Source organism: Adelges cooleyi, unplaced genomic scaffold (assembly GCF_023614345.1).
Source record: "Adelges cooleyi isolate 19-005CV unplaced genomic scaffold, UGA_ACOO_1.1 ACOO_flye_CR_arks_rails_tigmint_CR_PRNA_108, whole genome shotgun sequence".
NCBI classification, from domain to species: Eukaryota; Metazoa; Arthropoda; class Insecta; order Hemiptera; family Adelgidae; genus Adelges; species Adelges cooleyi.
The window spans coordinates 14017345-14038297 of record NW_026095761.1 but is presented as its reverse complement, the minus strand read 5'-3'; the positions used below and the strand labels follow the sequence as shown (position 1 = coordinate 14038297).

Genomic DNA, 20953 nt, shown 5'->3' with positions numbered 1-20953 from the left:
CGGTATAATTTCATAGTTATATAATAATATGCACCTGGCAAAGTAGTTTCACTAACGAGAAACCAAGTCATAGAAAACTTTGAAAACAAAGGACATGTAATGTATTAAAAGTTGTGAATATAGTTTTACAGCGGAAGAGATAATTAGAGACCAGCAAACAAACACAAATGTTAATAAATATTCAAATGTCCAAAAGCAGAAAAGGAAGAAAAAAGGAAAGACGGTTTTCAAAATTTTAAAAATGAGCAAATGATTGTTGTATTCTTTATATTCATTAACCATTTGTATTTGATTTCTTCGTGTAACTTTTAAGCATATATAATTGTCAATTATTTAGGTTCAATGCTTTTATCGATATTCAACTACTACTATTCACTTAGGTATCTGATGCCGTGCTGGTTTATATTATGCTTCGTTTGTATTGTAATTGTTTGTTGATCTTACTATTCGCATCGAAACGTTCATCTAAAAGTCATTTGTCCTTTTCAGATGTATTTTCGGTAGTCCTTGTACATCATATAGAGTTATAATATAAATAGATGAACTAACATATTATAATATTATACTAGCCTGTACGCGATAGCGAATAGTAGGACTAAAACCAGTATGGCCACACAAACGGAAAAAAAGTCCACACCGTTAAGCGATTGGTGCTCTATGTTATGATAAAAAAAAACGTTTACACCTTATCTTGAAATATCTTGATACTGTTATCATTTCTTCCAACTAGGCACACCGACTTTAGTGTCTTACAGTTTGACAGACACGGCCTCAATTCAAAACCAGTATGCCCCCACCCTCCCCCCCCCCACTGTACTGGCTTTCTTATTGAATTTTTTTTTCTTACAATTTTTTTCTCTCGAGCGCTCCGAAAAACTGATAAGAGGGTCGACGTGTTGGGGGGGGGCCGAAGTGGGGGCCCACCCAGAACGGGGGCCAAGGGTGCCGCCGCCGCGCCGTCGTACCGCTAGGCCGCGCGCTCGGACGCCGGATGGCCGCCGCAGCCGCCGACGGACGGATTCAGACGCCGAACGAGCGCGCGCGACAGCCCGATCGAGCCCAATGCTGTGTGCCGGTACTAGTAGTAGTAGTCTGCCGCGGACCATTCATCCCTGCCGTTCTCGTCGCCGTTGGCCGCCGTGCACGCGTTACGTCCGCAACCGTCGTCGCGCGGACCGCCAGTGAGAAAGTCGCCCGCGATTTCCCCCTTTGGCTCCCCCCGGCTCCCCTCGCACGTTGGTTACACCGCAACAACATCAAAAATCTATATCTAATTGAAATAAAAAAAAAAAATAATAAATTAATAGTAATTATTATTTTAATATAACAGATATAATAATATTTAGCTGTAAATACCGAAAAACGATCACTTGTTACAGTTAGATTCGTTGTTGTTGTTGTTGTCGTCGTCGCATTTGCCGAGTGTTTTTTTTAAAATTGTATTTAATCGTGCGAGTTCGGACGTTAAGTTTTTTTTTTTAAATACTGCCGGGTATAAAAAAAATTGTTTTACAAAAAAAAAAACACACAATTATTGTAACATATCACGTGGAGAAATCCCGCGTTGCCGTCGTGCACACATCCTGTATATGTGGACGCTATCGGGGGCCCGACTGTCGGTCGTGGACCCGAAACCGGTTTTGCGCAGGGTGACCACCACCGCATCTGATGCTGCAGTGTCGCCAACGATAACGTCGCAACGTACCAGGTCAGTGGTTAGGTCTATTTTACTACAACTCAAAATGGACAATATTGAAAATATGATAATACGATATACTAACAATGGACGCGCAAAATATTATAAAATCTACTACATAGGGTTTGTCAAGTCTGAAAAGTGTCGTTCGTTGTACAAGTGGTGGAACTACAATTTTTTTAAAACAATTTTATATTTCACCGTATCGCGGTTTAAGTATTGGATTTTTATAATAGTCATACTTCACAATTTGATTTTACCATATTGTAAACCTGCTATAATATAATCGTGATAAATTATATCAATACACAGCTGAAAATAATAATGTACATGTACATTTGATTTATTATAATTGTGAAGAGCCGGTTTAGAACATGGCCGCCACGTTTTTGTGTGATAACTGTTAATTTTTATCAGTGTCCAGGGTCAATATTTTAGTATCCCGCCAATTTAGGAGATAATGAGATGATAACAGTATTATCATTTTTCAAAGTACAATCACTATCACACATTAATAAGTGACTTGACTTTTACTATAATTTTTTTTCTTAATAATAAAATTTCACAGTGAAATACAGTAAACACACATTCATAAATCGTTTCGGAATTAAGAAGAGACGAAAAATATTAAGAAACCTAAGCGCAAAAATAAGTAAGAAGGATAGCAAGTTTTTATTAATTATTTTACATTTTGACTGAATTTAATTTTAAAAAATGTTACAGTAAAACACATATTTTTAATGTAGCAAAATAAAAGTTTTATCTAATACAAAATATTATAAATTGAAAATTATAAAAAAAATGTATGCCGGTGCAATATTTAACTATTTTACAAGACAAAAAAAATTATAATAAAAATTGAAATATTTCATTTGAATAATTCAAAATTAAAAAAATATATATATTAATTCAATATTTACTATCAGATTTGAAAATTTATTTAACCTTTTTAATTTATCAAACAGAACCTTTGAAAATAATAATAATTTATTATTATTAGGTAATTATACAAATGGTTGGAAGTCTTTTTATTACATTCATTTTTATATTTAATTATACATAATACAAGAACTAACGGTGTTGGCAAGTCGGTTTTCGGTTTTGCACTTTTAAATAATATTCTTCATTTTTAAAATATGCAAAAAAATAAAACCAAAATTGAATCGAAATTAGTTTGTCTCATATTTTATCAAAACATAAAATCGGTATATTCGCTTGTCATAAATTTAATTTATAATACGACGCATACTTAATAATGTTATAAACTATATTATTTATCATGATATTAAGAATTTAAAAAAAAACATTTTAGTATATACTAATATAATATTTATTAATGTTTACTTACAAAAAAATGTAAAGTTCTCAAGTAAAACTGCAAACGCTCTAGTGTCACATTTTCCATATTAGAGCGCATTCATACATTAGCTTAATCAGAGCTTAACTCTAAAACTAAAAAATCATTCTTTTAATAGTGTTTAATGTTTCCTAATATCAATTGTCGTATTAGTCGTTTTAGGTAAAGTTATTTTCTAGAAAATGTGTTTCCAACAAAACACAGTTAAACTGCTCATCCATTTGCCGTATCTTTATTGAAACGCTTAATTGAAAATGCCACACAGTCTAAAACATAATCTCATATTTTTTTCGGCAATATTCAGACGACTTTATGGGTTTTATATCAGTATAGATTTCTTTGCCATCTGTCGACGAGATCACTATAATACCATGTCTGCTGGGTTTTAATAAATCCAATAGAATATGCGGTGGTGTCAAGCTACTTTACCGCAGAGCGTATAGGGTAATGGTCACATTGGCTGTTGTTGATATTATCATTATTAGTAGTTTCAACGCCAGATGCTGCCGAAGAAAAATTATTAGAAATGTGACACCACAAGTTTGACTTAACACAATCAATATCAAAGTACAATAATATTATGTGATCTGGGCGAGGCGATGATGCTTTAATAAACCGACATAGTCCGGGAACAGGTGGTTTACCGTATATGAGAATATGAAAAAAAAAAACCCCCTATACATAGGTGTAAATACACTGTGTAGAAGAAAACATGACCGTGTGTTTCTCAAAAATAAACATCAACACGCTCGGTTTGCCGTCATATAACCGAAGTGTGTTATTATTAAACTTTTGGACGCGTGTAGGCCTTATATATATATATAACAAGTACTTTGACGTGACGGGCAACAAGTTGCCGGGATTACACACATAAGGTGACTGCGCCACCGATGGAATTGACGTCGTGTACCGATTTCCCTTAAGGGGGATGGGGTTAAAAGGGTTAAATTAACAAAAAACAAAACAAAAATCCACAACACAGGGTCAGATATCTTTGGAACATCTTATATATTATACTGCTGACTGCCGCCGTCACCGTCAATTTATCCGGTAATTAGGGCGATTTCATTAAAAAAAAAAAACAAACAGCGGTTGTAATAAAAAAAAAAAAAAAAATATAACCGAGACGGTGTTCTACTTCTTCTTATTTTATGTTTACCGCATCATTGTACTGTATTGTAGTTACTTACAGGGCGCAGCACATAGTATAAAAAAAACATCCCCCTGTAAGATTTCCCCTCCGTGCCGGTTTATTATTATTGTCATTATTTTAATGCGCTGGGCGTGTCGCATGCAAAAGGCACATCATTTTTATTTCGGGTCTGTGAACGCAAGGGATTACTACACAGGGTGCGCGGTAATCCCGTGACGTTTTAGTAAAAATATGTTTTTTGTTTTTAAAAAAAGGATTCCGCAAATGTATGCAATCGTATGGGCGAACAAAAGGATAATATGGCCTCCTCTCCAAAGAAACCGGTGTGGGATTTAAAAGTTTCAGCAAAAGGCTTGCAAATACAAATTTCTGGTTAGGTTCGAATTGAGAATTACACCTAATATTCATAATAGACACTTGCTCAATACTCGAATGTGTGATTGTTGATAATTTTGTTGGAAATTACTTTTGACGTGGATATATATATGTAGCTATAAGATTATAGATAATAGATATAGATTATAAATAGGAGTATGAATCTGGCCTAGCAACGACTTTCTTGAAGCCACAAATTAAGTTGGTAACACTGAAGTGAGGGTTCACTGGACTGCACTTGATCAGGTTTTCCTATCGAGCAACGTTAATAATTGTTATCTGTGTATTTATTATGTACACAGATTGAAAGCAGAACCGTTTCGATGATAATAATAAAATGTACAAGTTAATAAAAAGTGATTGTCGTTTAAATTTACAATTTCCCAATAATACATTATATTCCGCCTTATGTAATTAAATGTAACATTTAAAATATGTTATTCCGTTGTGCGATAATAATAATTACTTTTTCATAAAAAAAAAAGAAACACCCCTTTACACTATAATTGCTTGTATGCTGTAATGTCGTTTGGCGTTCCGTGACTTCAAACACTTAATATACAAACACACTTTTATCGAGCCTTTACGTTATTTTAGCGCTCCTTCATAGGTATTCGGTAGTAGTAGTTTTTACATTGTTTTTTTAAATTTAATTCAGTTTACTTCAGACATACGGTGAACTTTGCCAAATATCGGTCACTGTGCCGTATATCGCGCGCAGGACCGTCTTAATTGTTGTACAGGGCGATACATCCGATGTAAGACACTAATTTTTTTGGGAAAAATGTGAATATTTTGTTAATCAGTCTGTTCTCGTTTTGCTATGACTTAGAAATGACATCAGACCAATTTTTGTGTAGGTATTCGTTATTAATACAAATCATGAGATGTGTAAGCCCAAAGTTTTAACTGTTTTTTTTTTTCGAAAAAAATGTCTCTGTAACAAGTAGGAGAAGGGCCGGCCTGTTGTGATGACAGAAATAAACCGATGGATATGACGCTCGTTTGTAATGTCACACGGCTATGTCAGCAGCACCGTAAGAGGCACAGCACGTGGTCCGAAAAAGAAAAGAAAAATGTATTATTTACTGGAATTTTCCGAGTTTACGGCTTTTACACGAGTCACATTATTGTTGAAAAAGCGGAGCTAGGCAATAAAACCAAAAAAAAAAAAATAAACTGTTCAATATCGTTTGAATGGCCGTTTAAAAGACAACTGGAAAAGGACTACAATAATATGGCGCGCAAATAGTAAACACTTTTAATCACCTAGCCCCGCTAAAGAATATAATATACTTGACTTGAACGTCGCATTGTCTACTGCACTTCAACCTCGACAACTCTTCAAGTCGGCTATAATATTATTATTATGCCCACATAACCCACGTGACTATTTTTGAATACACTATAAAACCGTTATGGCTTAAAAAGTTATACTTACACCGATCACCTGAAACAAACACACTTTTTATGTTTCACAATGTATTATAGTAGTGTATTACTATTTACATTGTATAAAGCCTAAACTATTTATATTAAGTTAAAATACAATTTACATTAAATTAGATTAACACGAATACAATACATTTGATCAAACATATTATAAAAGTCTTAGTTTTCACTTGTTAATTAGAACAAAAAATAATTTTTTTTTCCATTTATTTTGTTTCTGGACGACCAAAAAAACAATTTGTACATCCTTAATTGAAGTCAACTAAAGAGAGTGTTTAAAAACAATATTTTTCATGGAAAAACATTATTAATTATTGTCGATACTTAATGGAACTCGCTGGACGAATAGATCAAACTTCCCTGGGAGTAATTATTTTAATACAATGTTCTAGGTAAGTATTAAAAGTTTTTACATTTATTTGTGTCTTATGTCTCTCCGGGTAAAACTCTATACTTACCAGCTACCTTCTTACCGGGAAACGGTGTGCGTTCATTTGGGATTATTTTAAACTTGCAGCGTACAACAAGCTTCAGACTTCAACATAGAAATAAAATCAATACTATATTTTAATAATGTAAATTAAAAATGATTTAACACAAAATGAATAATTCGATTCTGCAGAATTTATAAGCACACATAAGCCTATTTAACCCGGGCGAATTATTAATTATTTATATTGTGATATTAATTAAAACATCAGTCGGCAGCCGAACATTTCGACTAAATTCATTATGGGTATTAGTGTGTCAATTACTGATATAATTTATATGTAGCCGTATAGCCTGTAATGACAATCAGAATATTGGAGAACAAAACACGACTAATAACAGTATTTATGACTACTTAAAGGTAACAGATTAGAGAAAAAAAGAGATAATGGCTAAGAGATAAGAGATTAGAGATAAAATAGTTATTGTATTCGAGATACTAGTTTAGATATAATAGATCAGAGACAAAAATAGAGATAATATATTAGAAATACTAGATTAGAGTTAAGAAAAGTACCAGGGTCTTATACTTGAACATAAAGACAAATACATGTGCCTATGTATCCGGTTGTAGTGAGGAAACTCGTTAGTTTTTTTTTTTTTTTTAATTACTCATCTATACAGTTTACAGTCAGAGACGGACAAAAAAAATGTCAAAATACCAATAAGTGACACATTTGATTGGCTAAATATCATCAACAGGTATTCGCTTTTTAAGTAGTTATACAAGAGTAAATGCTAAACTAGTGTAGGGCGTTAAAAGAATCACTCGGTATACACATACAAGGTGTTGTCGGGGAAGACATTGTAGTCCATACCGGGCGCTGGACTACACTGGTGAAAGGTATATGAAAATAATTAATCAGAAAGGGCCGGTAGTATATTATATTGTTGATGTCGGCGGACGGGCAAGGATAAGGTAGGCACGGAGGTAATGGAAATGGAATTGAATGGGAATCTTGCCGAAGATAACTCCGGTTGTTATGGGTCGCACACAAAAGGAAACTGGAAACAAGGCCTTCATCCCGCCTTTATATTGATTGCCATTCAACACCCTCTTTCCCGGCCGCCGTTGGACCCCGGCACTCTTTTCCTCTACTCCTCTTGTGTCGGTCCCAAGACTCAAAACAAAAGTACACACACACGAACCGCAAAAATAGTAATACATAATATACGGGTCGCAGTTTATTTTCCGTTACACGTTTTTCGCATTCGGCATAAGATCTATTGGCCAAATAAAAAGAGCAAAAAAATAAAATAAAATAAAAAGATGGTAGCAAAAAGATACACTGGGAAAAAAATACACATAAAACAAAATGTACACAGTTTTGTCCAACTAAAATTGCGGTTTACACGTTTGGAATGGAATAGGATATAAATTTAAAACATTTTTTTTAAATGTATATTTTCAAAATTGGGAAACACTCGGCCACGAGGGATAAGCGCGCAGTAGTCGCGTTCACTTACAGTTGCCAGTTTAGCTGTTTTCTTTTACCTGTTAAATTGTATACATATATTATTATACTTGTGCCTTTTTTTCGCTTAATTACTTAAATAATTGGCAATTTAGTTTTATTACTTATTCGTCAAAGAAACCAAAAAAGTACTTGATTATGTGTAATGATTTATATCAATATAACTGATGTATATGCGTTTTTCCATTTTATATAATATGTTGGGAAAGGCACTCACTTAAGTATTATGTGTTTGTCGTTTTTCCAAATGTTGTGTATAATATATTATTATGTCAGCAGCGTGGGATCGTTAATACTCTTATGTATACATTTCTTTCAAAGACCCCGCAAAGGTCAGGTAGACGTTTGTTTGTCGACAAAAGCTCGGCAAAGGTTTTTATGGACATAATTTTGCAATTAAAATAAACAGCCCACGCCGTTCACAAGCAGTCTACCAAATTGTGGGGGGGGGGGGGAAACAATAAGAGTGTTTGGCTGTCTTTGTTACATGAGGTGAAGGCGTATCCTTGAGGATAATGAATAATCGGCTAAGATACTTGTTGTGACTAGGAACACCTAAGAGCTTTAGGTGTTTCTTATTGTTACTCTACAATTACAATTACTAGTTTTACAACCCCGGATTAGTAAGTGAACAGTAAAGTTGGATTTTTATAACTCAGCTTTTCAACCTGTTTTACAGCTTTTAATCGATTTTTCAAGTACATAAAAGCTCTCATCGATTATCGTTTTGGGTTTTCCGAATAGCTTTGAAGAATTTTTACATTAAAATATCAGTTTAAAATGTTAAATACCTGCAGATGAATATTATTTTTAAACAAAGTACCAAAGGCGCCGTGATAAAACGTTCAATCGGGTCAAACAAGTATATAATAATAATCAAACGTTTTTTGGTAAAGTAGTGAAAAATAAAATACCACTTGCTACATCAAAGTGATCAAAAAATAGGGACACTATGTTTGAGCTGCCAAATATAGTATAGTAATCGTATTTCACATTTTTCAATAAATTATATGGTTTTTTTTTTTTTGAAAACTGATCTAACGAGAGTGCTTGGGCAAATATTTAACCTTTGATTTATTTTACAACAATCGCTCGTATTGCAATTCCCTTTTTTATCCCATTGAAAAATGTTAAAAAAATTTAATTTAAGTGCAACAATATCGTTTTGGTCCGCTAAAAAATAACGTGGATTTTTCGTTATATCTACAAAGTTGTAACAATATATTATATTTGCACAGTTGACATGTTGCAAATTCTAACCGGATGCCTAATAGATTATCAATTTTCAAGATGATAATATTGTAACAGTATCAATATGAAATGTTCAAAAATATACGCACAGTATTGCCCGTATTGTAGAATAATAATTGTATCCGTTAACCTTTTTTAGTATTGTTTATGCATGTCTGTCTTTTGGCTTTGTAACGCTACTTTTTTGTTTCTACCGAGGTCTAAGGGCAGGATTTCCAAAGACAGGACGTTATGAGGGTTTAGTCATGTCCATGATGCATATTGTGGACGGCTTGGCTTTGTGGTATGCGGTTTATTGGTAGCCCGTGGTGACAGGGCTCCACGGCCGTGGGTCCGGGTCGAATAGAAGTACAATTATTTTTTTACCCCGCTGCAACAAGTACAGAAAGAGACATTTTTTATTTTACCTCCCCGGGCCGTCCAAGACGTTGCACGTGTCGCACGGGGGGATTTTTTAGTCTGCGAGCAAAAGTAAAAAATGAAGGGGGAAAAAAACAATTAGATTTATTGCCAACTCTTTGCAACCGCATCCGAGTTACTTTATTTTTACTTACCCAATGATCCGCCGAAATTGGATCACGCCGTTTCCTTTTGTTATCTGACAGTGGTGTGTATATATATATGTATGTAAGCGTTTCCAGTTGTATCAATTTGTGGGTTAGAACAAAACCGAGAGGTGGGTTCGGTCGCGTTAAAGTTTCTTTTCTTTTTTTTTTTATATAATACTTAACGTGAGTTTCAAAAACTCTCTATATATTTGACAGCAGCAGCCGAGTGTCACGACTCGATATATGTATATATAATATATAAAACCACCACCTTATAGCGGTTAACCTGTTAATTTAAAATGCAAAAAGCGCCGGGATTGGCCGCAACAGCTGGCTGGCGAATATTTCTCATCTCATTTCCATACCAATAACAACAACCTTGGCGTGTATACGGCGACCGAAACTAGAAACAAAAGTTTTTTAAAAAAAGTCTTAAAAAACACATATAATCCGTCAAATGGTCAAATTCGTTCGATTAAAACACTTGCTGTTGGTTAAAAAAATAAATTTCAAAAATTGGTACTCACAAATTTAAATAAGTGCATAAAAATTTTAACTCTTTTTTATTCGTTTTTCTAAGTAAAATTGTATGTGAAAAACAGTTATTTGCACTAAACCTCCTTCATATATAATTAATTCGACTATACAGTTATTAATGTGTGCACATACCCAATCGACAATAGTTTTTAAAAAATATATATATTTATTTGTTCATTGTGAAATTATAATATTCTATAATAGATTTTTACATATCACTTTTTGGCAGCAAAACAAATACCAATAGCAAAAAATATTTCAACGACAATTACATTGTTAAATAATAACAGTTACTAACTAATTTACTTATAAATGTTGTTTTACCAAATACACTCCAGGGACATCCTGGTCATCTAATCTTCCTGAAAATGATGTAGAGACCTGCTAACCTAAACAGCTCCACTCTTCCAGCCATTGGACTTCCATCACTGGATGGTTTCTTCACACAAGTGATACACTGCTGATTGTATATATTATCCACACCCCATGCCTATTGTTTTACCAAAACTACTCTACCAATATATATAATTAAAACTCTAATGCCGGGTTGCACCAAATTTTTACACAGAGATAAACTCGTTTAACTGGAGTTCAAATAAATTCTGTTGCATAAACCATGTTTTAAATTTCATCTGTTGTTAAAAATCGATGTACAGTTAAATCAATGTTTTGCGTTATAGTGGTGATAATGGAAATGTGCGTTATCAGTTTATCATTAATTAGACCCTGTATGATAGATAATAATATGAACTCTGCTACTGCTGATACCGTTTATTCGATAATTTATTTTCTCGCACCTACCTGCGGTTATATTTTGATATAAAATTTCTACAGGGAAATTGCATAGATATACACTGACTGACTGACTGGCTGACTGGCAATACACATTGATTTCGGGTGCCAAATTTAGGTGCCGATGTTTGATCGTTTCCCAGGGGTGTTGCCAACGGGCGTCGAGTTCATTTGGCCCCGGCCGGTGTGTGATTGATAAGTTCAGAGGTCGGCTGTCTTGTGTGGTGTGGAATGTATGTAAGAATGTCGGGCACGGAGACGGTCACGACGACAATTTCGCCTTACATATAATAATAATAAACAAAAAAAAAAAAACGCGATTTTTTGCTCCCGACGTTCCCGGATCCGAGCCAGCTGGACCGCGGCCAATCCTTGACACATCCGCGCTCGTGTACCGCCACACAGGATAGGCAGCGGCAGCTCTAAAAACTTTCAGCGTGTCAGAGAGAGAGAGAGAGAGAGATGGGCCGGTCATTTTAAAACCCATAAAACGCATTTTTGAAAAGAAAAAAAACAACCATCAACTGATTAAACGATCAATAAACAAAAAAAAAACATATATAGGTATACATATACGTAATTTGGGATAAGGCGAAAAAAGACAGCTTAGTATATACCGACTACTAAAGATTAACCACAAAAAAAAACTGTGTAAGATATACATCCGAATTAAAAAAAAAAACATAGACGTCAGTACTATATAGTTATACACCACCATACTGACATCGTTTTTGAGCCTAATGCTTATGATGTTATCATATGTTCGACAAGTTAAATAATTGCTGTGCTGCGAGAATTCTGTGCTTATATATATACACACACACACACATAGGCCGAATGTTTATCTAATGTGATTTACAGAACGTTTTTTTCATTTTTTTTTTTTTTATAATGGTTCATTAAAATGTTCTACATTCTGGGTTTCTTGTGGAAAATCATTTTTACACCTCGTTGCATTTACAAGTTTAGTTTAAATTAGTGACACAAAAATACATAATTGATCCAACTAAAAGTGTGGTTATATAGGGACACAATATACAATATTCTAGATGGACCAATTAAATAAATAGTTGGGCCGGCTAAATGTTTAGTTGGACCAACTAAGTCATTTTTAACTAGATCAATAATATAGCTTTACATTTTTAATTGCAATTATTACATACATTTTGAGTGGAATTTAAATGGCACAAATATGGAACATATAATATATTATATTATTGTGGTTTAGACACTCATTTTCTAGGAAAATTTGAATATTTTGAGAATTTTTTTTCCCTAAACTTTTAAGTACATATTTTACTACATTTTTCAATATTTTAAAAATGTTCATGAGCCAAAAAGGAGATTTTTTTTAAATGGCAACATATTTTTTTAATTACATACATTTGTAGACAAAAAATAAAAAATATATGTTAGCGTTTGAATTTTGAATTTTCATTTATTTGTTCATTTGTTATTATTATTTCATTCGTTACTACAATTACAAGTAGTTTTATTATAACCCATTAAAATAATTTGATGAGTTACCGTACTCTGTATCATATTTGGATATAATAAATAATATGTAACCTAAGTAATATGTAGATAAGAACCGTTTGTCAATCATTATTTCAAAATCTTATATAATGACTTCCTAATAATTAGAATGGTATCGCCATTGGAAAACCGAAGAAATTGATAATTATTAAGAGAAAATGTAGTATCTTTACAAAGTCATAGCTAATGAACAGATAAAGGAAATAAAAAATTCAAACGTTAACATATTTTCAAATTATTTGTCTATAAATTTATGAAATTGAAAACATATGTTGCCAATTAAAATTCCCCTTTTTGGCTTATAAGAATTGATGATGAAAATTTTCAAAATATCAATAAAAAAATAATAGTAAAACATGTACCTAAAAGTTTAGGGAATTTTTTTTCTTCAAAATATTCATATTTTCAGAGAAAATAAGTGTCTTATGTTAGTTGGATCACCTTGTATAATGTCAATGGTGTTTGGATCACATCCGATTATTATATTAGTCCTAATTTGGACTACCCATTTGGACAAGCACATTGTACCTAACCGAATTTTACCAAAGTTTTAAACTTTGGCGCCATTAGCTGCTGAACTCGGGGTTTCTTATTTTACACGACCGCTTTGTACCGTTATTCCGAAAGAGGATAAATGGGCGCCATTTGTTTCCAGTCACGGTTCGATTCCGCCATAACATTTATAAGAAAGACCTTAAAATCAAGCAGCACGGGTATTGAACCTAAAATGGCCGTTTGTGGTAAGGCAAGGCTATAACCGCGCCATCGTGTGTGGTGCAGTTCAACAGGCAACTTTTATATACTATTTTTAACGTCTCGGGAATAGGTCATTTCTGATCTCCGCCGAAAATGGGTTGCAAAACTTTAACTTTAAGAAGGCTAAAGTTTTTTTTCCCCCGCTACCGCCATTATCTAATGAAATTATTTCTGAGAAACAAACTTTAACGCCCAAAACGAAGCGGCCGCCATTAGTTAATAATAGCCGGCGATTTTTAAGTACTGATTCGCCAATTATTTACGAAAACTAATATTTACACAGTAATTGCGCAATATTATTATCTGTTCAATCTCGTTTGTATTACAAACACGGATTTAGGTTTGTGAAATAACTCTCAGACGTTTGTCCGTATTACAACAATAATATGAATAATATAATATTGTTTTAAAGCTAACCGTTTAACACGTTGTGTGGAAAAAAATAGTTAACACATTTTCGTTACTTTTACGGTGTACCTAATTAGAGAAATTGTTCAAATTTACGTTATGGAAAAACGCCTGTAGAGTTTGTTTTTAATTTACTGCCCAAGTTCTTATTTATTTTTGTGTCGATTGGAACTAAATATTTCATAAGTTCCATAAGCTTTCTTATGACAGTTCTTCCAATAATACGGTCTTCCAGTAAAGTTACCGTCCGAATGGCAAGAACTTTATCCGTGTTGCTTCGACTAGATTTCTTTTTAACAACGCAAATTAGTTTAATAATTTTATTAAGCGCTCATTTTGGTTTTAACAATCAAGTTGTTCCATCGTCGAGGCGACAAAGATAAAGTTCTACATTTTCAGACGATATAAGTGACTCTGTGTGTACCGAGAAAGCGGTAAGAAAGTTTTATCTCAAAATTTGGCGTTCTCTTAATAATTGGTTTGATAAGTTTGGGAAATTCGAGTTTTCTCACTCTTTTGCCCGTGTGTCGTGTAACAGCTCTTTTAAGCGTTACCACCTAACCGACTTGGGATTTTTGTATTTTTTCCTCCCATTTTCTGTTACACTTGGCACGCGGTAAAATTTCCAAAAAAAAAAAAAACAACAAGTTAAAATAACGTGTAAATTACCACCGGGTTCATATGTGAGCCGTACACACCAGGTTAAACGAACCGTACAGTAGACCTAGGGTTTTATTTTTAAACGTATATACTTTTCAGGCCACTGTCTTGACTCGATGGCGATCATCATCATCATCATCATTAAGACACGACGACGGTGGGCGGGTATAAAACAAATCTTTTTCGGTTAATTTTGATTTATACGACCCGAGCCGTTTCATTATAAAAAAGATTCGCGTCATTAAATATGTATGCCGTATATTTTTAAATAGTTTCTTTTTTAATTTCTCTATGTTTCCTTTGGTATTTTTTTTTATATTTCTTTCATTTTTATTTTAACTCGCGCCTCTCCTTTGATATTAGGCGCGCGACAGTTTGAAAATAAATAGGCTATTTTTTTTGTTCGCCTCTCTTCTTTTCTTCTTCTACTTTTGTACGCGTCACACATCTTGAGGATAGGAAGCTGCCGTCCAAAGGTTATCATAGTTACGATAGTGTTGACACGGCTTAAATACTTATACTTGCACGTGTGTACTGCGACTTAAGAAATGTTATCATCGACAAGGGGGAATAGGGAAATTTTCAAAAACTCCATTCTATTCTAATTTTAATTCTGGCCGTTCCAAAATAGCACTTAACATACGCGAAAAAAATTTGACGTAGAATAATTGTTTTAAGCACTGTAGCCGATGCCAGAAACGCTAATGAATAAAAGTTTACATACAGTAAACACTACTGACATTTATTGTACCAAACTTTTTAAATTAATCGCCAACTATTTATCATTATTATTATTATTTTCGCTAGTAAGTGTATATACAGGGTGATCAATTAACGTAAGACACTGATTTTCTCGGGAAAATATGAATAGTTTGAGAATTTTTTTCCCTAAGCTTTTTGGTACATGTTTTACTACATTTTTCAATATTCTGAAAATTTTTATCACCAATCTTTATAAGGGGAATTTTCGATTTTTTTTTTAAATGGCAACGTATGTTAGCGTTTGAGTTTTTTATTTTTTATTAAAAGTTTAGGAATAATAAAAATTCTCGAAATAATCTTATTTTTCAGAGAAAATGAGTGTCTTACGTTAGTTGGATCACCCTGTATATATATATGTATATAGGTATAATTTTTTTTTTTAAATTTAGTTTCAAATAAGTTCACTTTCGAAAATCTTGTTAATTCGGCGTAGTTCTACCGAGGCGGCGGTTTTCCTAAGGCGATTGGAGAATTTCAAAAGTTTAATAGGTTTTTTTTTTTAGCCGTTACGCATATAACAGCTGTGCGTTTTTTGACTTGCTATTATCGAACAGGCAACGTCGTATAGCTATTAAGAATTTATGTAAAATTGTAAATGGAAAGCACCGCAAAACCGTTTCGAATTCCGTCTTGATGGTGGTATACCGTGCAGAAAAACGGCGGAGGAGGCGTTTGAGAAGTAAAAAAAAAAAAAATAAACCCCATAAAAACCGTACTAACCGTATATACGTCTTTACCGTTTTTATGGGCGCTCTCGAGTTCATTTGTGAAATAATAATAATAATAAAAAAAACGGTCGTTTTTAAACTTAGGCCCTGGTAAACAGAGAAAGAGCAGGAGGTGGCGTTGCGCTTGTTGGCGCGAGGACCGCGGGTAGAAGCGAAGGGTTTCCGACTGTTGCCAGAAATAGATTGCACGGTTTATATTATTATTATTATTATGTGTGCACTGCTGTGCAGGTGGCCTCTTGCACACACACACAATAATGTGCATCTTGCCGCAGTTCGCTCTTAAGCCAGCTATATAGTCCTAGAATGGGTTAGACATGACACTGACACTGACAATCTATATTTATTAAGGAGTCGGGTATAGGCGATTTTTTGCAAAATATTAAGCCAAGTACCAGGGTCAAGTACCAGGTAGATTATAGCATAAGGTGGAACTGTGGTAGATGAAGACACGGTGAAATTAAACATACTTCAATAGTTTATAACGAATAGGAATTGTGTGCTAATTGGATTTTATTATTATTATACTTATTACGGAATTTGTTTTTATTAAAACCAACACTGAAAATAGAAAACTGAAACGGCAGACAAGTAGGCCAAAGGGTCGGTTGCGGATTTCAAAACATTTTACATACCGGATAACGGTTCGAAATTGGGTTAGAGGGATAAACCCTAAGTGCACGCTTTCATCGCTGATAAGTCTAATGACTTCAATTGTTATTGCATACATAAACCAATTATGAAATATAACGTAGTTAAACTTAATTGAAATATAGTCGGAAAGGACTGCCATTTGAATGTATAAGCAACGCGACTTCTGTGTCAATCAGATTTCAGTGGAAGTCATAAACCATTTTTTTTGGAGGGGGAGGGGGGCTCGCCTCGATTGGAGTTGCTGACATATTTAGACATATTTTTAGAGCCGAACAAGTTTTGCCAGAGTTGTTGTAAATTTTCCCTCCGAGCAGTGTGTGCTCTGGCGGATAATAATATTATAATATAGTATGCATTCAGTTTTCGAGGGTTATATACACGGTGAATACAATATATATATATTGACGATTGTTATACCGCAGACACGAGGCGGACTCGGAGCAGAGCATGTTACATCAACAAAACGGATTTTTTTTCGGGGGTTAATCGCAAAAGTGGTTTTTGTTTGAATTTGCTCGCGTGCACAATCGTCCGGGTCGATCATTAAAATTCGTTGCAACGCATAGGCCGTCATCCCTATGTCCTCTCCGCACTCTTTTCTCCCGGAATCCCCCCTCCCCTTCCCCGCCCCTTCCTTAAATTTATGGTAATCGGCTTACGGGCACACGGCGTCTCTCCCCTTTCTTCCCCTCTTTTCTTGTCCCTCCCCCCCTCCCCCGGTCATCATTATATCTCCCTTTTACACACTCGTCTCTCTAAGCCCGGCTACTTACGACGTTCGCGTGGAACTCGACCGACCCGCCGCCGTATTTACATTTATAATATATATATATATACATACTTACTTACTTACTTACCTACCTGATCGGCTCGGATCGGAAGTAGGACGGGGGGGGGGGGGTAAAGTACAGGTAAAACGGGGCGCGGACCCAGTCCAGACGGACCAGTCGATTGTTAATGTATAATATTGTGCTTAATACGTTGTCTAAGTGGGAACGCAAGTACGCGCTGTATTAGGTTTTATTATGACGTCTAATTGGACACACTTCTTCTCGGAGTAAAATGATAATTATAGCGCGGTACACAACAATACGACCGGACGCGGTGTTAACCGCAGCGACGAAGCAAGCTCGAAACTTCTGGGAAGTCTGGGATTGATTGTTTTGCGGTGCGGTGACTGCGGACAGGAGAGATACGCCACAGGTTATTGTTTCGCCCGGCACAAAGACCAGATTCAATGAAAGAGTGTATACCGGCTCCTCTTCGCAGAGCACAAAAGGGGTTTAATGCTTTTTAACAATTCTATAATGGAATATTATCGCTCAGAGACTAGTATAGTACTTGCAATAAGAACTAGAGCAGCACCGACGAGCGGAAACGACCGTCGAAGGGTGGCAAAGGGTTCGCGGAAGCGGAAAAATAAAGAGACATTCCCTTGCGGTCCACCCCCTCCCCCCCACAACCCTTTCGCACTCCCGGTGGGTCCCGGTGAAAAGTCCCGGTACGCAGATATGTGAACATCGTTAGAGTATTATTCGAAAATATCGTGTTGTACACGGATGACGAAAAATAAATAAGAAAAGAAAAGAAAAATTTAATAAATGTGTAACCATAAAAGGATAAGGAAACGCGCGAAGTAAATCTTTGTCCGCCGCGTACTTCCGGTCTTGCGAAAGACTTGCCACGTTACAAACGGATAATTCGATTCGTTAAAACGGTCTTAGAAAGTATATATATATATATCTGATTTGGCTGAATCTAGGTTAGCTTTGAGTTTATTCAAGCTTCGAGTACATCCTACTCGCTGTACATGAATAATCGAATGAAATAATCAATTAATATACATATTTATTTTTTTGTATTATTATTATTATCGTCCACCAGTATTTAGTAATAGTAGTAATATATATATAGATATAGTTGTTAATGACAAGAGGCGAAGTTTCTTTTTTGTCAAAGCGGGAAAGATGATTAAATATTCATTACTCGACACTCGTCGACTTGAGAAAACTTGTTTGTTCGTTACCCAAAATGTATACATATATACATGCTGAATGGTGTGTATATATATATATATATATACTTGGTAATTCCACGACACACTTAAAAATTATAATACAATTTATACGACGGTCCAAAAGTAATTATTTGGGTAAATACATTTCTGAAAAAAAAAAATTATAAAAATGTTACATAATTTTTAGATATTAAGATACTAATAAATCAAATTATCAACTTTAACTGTTTAACAAATTAAATTATCTGCCTAATTTTTGCTCTTGTCATCAGGGAAACAACAATAGAACCTAACAGGAAGAGATCTGTTTAAGCTATATTCACCAAAAGGTTTGAAGACAATTTTCAATTGAAGTCTGTGAAAATTGTATATACTTTATAAATATGATTAATTTAGAAATGTATAAGCAAATAACAAAAATCTATATGCAGTCAGTGTTTTTTTTTTTTATTATTAAAAAAACCCATAAAAATTATGATTATTTTGCAACCTTTGTAGCTGGTTTACAAATCTTGGTAATAAACAACAAGAGTTGCGACCTGGACTAGATAACTAAAATGTAATAACAGAAAATCATTTTATAAATACCTAATCAACAAATTTTTGTTAATTTACTGATCAATGTCAAACGAATTGACTCCAACGAATATCCCTGACGAAGAACTTAAATCCATTTTATAGAGAGGGGAATTTCATTACTATTTACTTAGTTTTTCTTATAGCAGAGTTGACTCGACGGGATAATAATATGGTAATTAGACTAAAGGTTTAATCCGCATCTGACATCTGTTGAACGTTTGTTTGCCATCATTGTACTGTGTAAACGGTAATAATTGCTAAAAAAAAGTCACATAAATTAGTATTGTCAGTTTAATACATTGCACGGTCTGGTGGTAATGTCTGTTCGACATCAATACCAAAAGAAATGGCTGCTTAAAAGTTACTTGATGTGAAATTTCACTATGACAATCTGAAATAAATTAATCACTTCTCGTTAAGATCCACAGGTGGTACCCGTTTTTGACGGGCTTTATTATTTTTTTTTTTTATCTAAAACCATAAAAAATCATGCCCGTTCTGTATATAGATGAAAAATAATAATTTCATCCGTTCTTGATGTTATAATATTATTATTGTAGGTAGGTACAGTGCGCCTTTATATCCTATCCGGCCGTGTGCTTTGAATTTAATGAGTTGTCTTCGTCGCTCGTTATTGCATGCGCTCGCCCTTATATTTTATCGCAACAGTCGCTCGTCACTGTAATCTTGTTACTTTCGCGAAATTTGAGCCCCTCGAGCGTTTTAAATTAACACAATTGTTTGTTAACACGTCCGCAATATAAAATATATAAACGTGACGCATTGTGTCGACGGACGGGCGAAAAAAAAATAACGGCCTGGTTATTATTCTATGCTTGCTTGCTGCCCGAAAACAAACAAAACGGTAAAACAATAAACAAAACCGACAGTTCTCTCTCTTTAGATCCGACACAGATACGAGTAGAGATTTTCGATTGATCAAAACTCGACGCGGTAGGACCGAATTAAAAAAATGTCTTATACATTATTTACAATGACAACGTAAACTGATAACAATTACTGATAACAATGGTAGTTGATAATAACGACGGTTATTGATAATAAGTTATAAATGCTGCCATTAGAGATAATTGAAGTTACGATTTGCCGCCATTTTTGTGGGAATTAGAACCTTATCAAATGTTTATAACTGTTATCACTGTTATATATATATATATATATATATATATATATATGTATACATTATTTTTTACACACAAAAATCCGACAAAAATGGCCGACGTCGACTTTAATTCTTATTACTAATTAGCAATCAAGTTTATTATACAGGATGATTTTTTCATCATTGGCCAGTCATTATCTCACTGAGTTAATAATTTAATTTTTTTAAAACATAGTGTTTTTATACAACGTAATCTCAATTTGAATAAAACTGATAAGAATTACTGATAATAAGTAGTTATGACGAAGGTCGATGGTGATAACATTACAGATGCTCGATAACATTTCTTTGACCAAACTGCAGAAGAGAAGGATTATTTTTTTTCCTTTTTTTCGGTCACACTGATCTGACATTGTTTGCATTTTTCTATTTTTGTTGTTCATTTTTTTAATGCGACCAAACTAATAATTATTTTTATATCATTATAATTTATAGCTGTTATTGTGCATTATTATCCGTACACTGTACATGTGAATAATATATGTATATATTGTTATACATATATCGAGTATTTTTTTTATGGAATATCGTTTTTTCCCTTGGTA

At 34.1% G+C, this 20953-nt stretch overlaps 1 protein-coding gene across 6 annotated transcripts in view; it reads left to right on the top strand.

Annotated features, from left to right (window-relative positions):
* The first annotated feature begins 1133 nt into the window (after positions 1-1133).
* The window catches only part of LOC126847469 (uncharacterized), a 171100-nt gene continuing 151280 nt past the window's right edge, over positions 1134-20953 (top strand). For all 6 annotated transcript variants that reach the window (XR_007687070.1, XM_050587725.1, XM_050587721.1 and 3 more), the window contains exon 1: positions 1134-1708. The gene's annotated coding sequence lies outside the window, so the exon portion shown is untranslated. The remainder of the gene's footprint in view (positions 1709-20953) is intronic.